The following is a 1,362-nucleotide window of genomic DNA, read 5'->3' as shown; positions in this document are numbered from 1 at the left end:
AAGCTGAAAGTTAGTAGGAGTGTCCCCAGTACCCTGCAATGAGACATGCTCCTTACTGATACATAAGGTAACCTGACAGCTGATAGGCTAGTGCAGAATTTGGCCCTGCACCTATCTCCTTGGTGAGCTCAGCAAATCCAATGTGTTCCCCTTTCTAAGGGGGCAAGAGGGGCCAGACACCTAAATGGTGATTCTAACACTATAGGGTCAAGAATACATGTTTGTGTTCCTGACCCAATAATGTTCTTTTAAGAAACACTTTAGTGTTAGGAATACAAATATGTATTCCTAACACTAATGCACACGTGTTTATCTGCCCCGCCCTCCCCCCAATTCAAGCTCTGATGTCCTGGGATGCGCTCTGCCTCCTCCTCCGTCAGCCAATGGAGAGGAACTTAATGTGCATGCGCAGTAAGCACCGCACAAGCATTAGGCATTCTCCAGAGGAAAGCATTGACTCATTACTTTTCTATCCTTTTTTCTATGATGTTCTCATGCAGAGCGTGAGATTATCCAGCAACATTTCACTAAGTCTGGTAGAGAGCCACTAGAGGCAGTCTTAAAGGGATCCCATAGTGCCAGGAAAACAAACCCGTTTACCAGGCACTATTGGGTTAATAGCCTCCCCCCCCTCCCTTGGAGCTGAAGGGGTTAGAACCCTTTAGCCACTAACCCAAATCCAGTGCCGAGGTCCCTCGGTGCTGGATCAGGCTCCGCCCATGTTCCTGACGTCGGCAAGGGAAACCTACTGCACTTGCTTGGAAAAATTTTATGCTGGAGGTCTGTGAGGACGCCCAGCATCAGATAACGGACCAAAAGTCTGATTGGTTTCCGGAAGCCCTCTAGTGGCACAGAGGGCAGACTTAGAACTGCAATGTAAATATTTTTTACATTGCAGCACTAAGTGCAAAGGGGTCACAGCACCCAGACCACTTCAACTAGCTGATGTGGTCTGGGTGCCTACAGCTTCACTTTAATACTCCAATATAAACATGGTAGTTTCCCTAAAATTGCATACAACTACAGGAGTAAGGGGAGACAGACAGACAGAGCACCCAGACCACTGCAATGAGATGAAGTTGTCTGGGTGTCTATGGTGTCTCTAATGAAGTAGTTGAATTTTTCCAGTTCAGCAATCTCCCCCCCACCCGAAAAAAAAAAGAGATTTATGTAATGCTGAATAAAGTTTATTTAAAAAAAAACACATTAAAAAAAAACAAAAACATGGCAAGCCTCTGCATCACAAATTCCTGTTATTTGGCACCGCCCACTCGGCGCACCACGTGACCTCGCTCTCTGATCGGCGGTTGGCGCCGGTTTGAGTTTGCCTTGCCCAGGCTGGGGGAGGTCACGTGTTCGGCG

This window comes from Pelobates fuscus, chromosome 5 (genome assembly GCF_036172605.1).
Source record: "Pelobates fuscus isolate aPelFus1 chromosome 5, aPelFus1.pri, whole genome shotgun sequence".
In the NCBI taxonomy this organism is placed as follows: domain Eukaryota; kingdom Metazoa; phylum Chordata; class Amphibia; order Anura; family Pelobatidae; genus Pelobates; species Pelobates fuscus.
Note: the sequence above shows the minus strand (reverse complement) of the source record.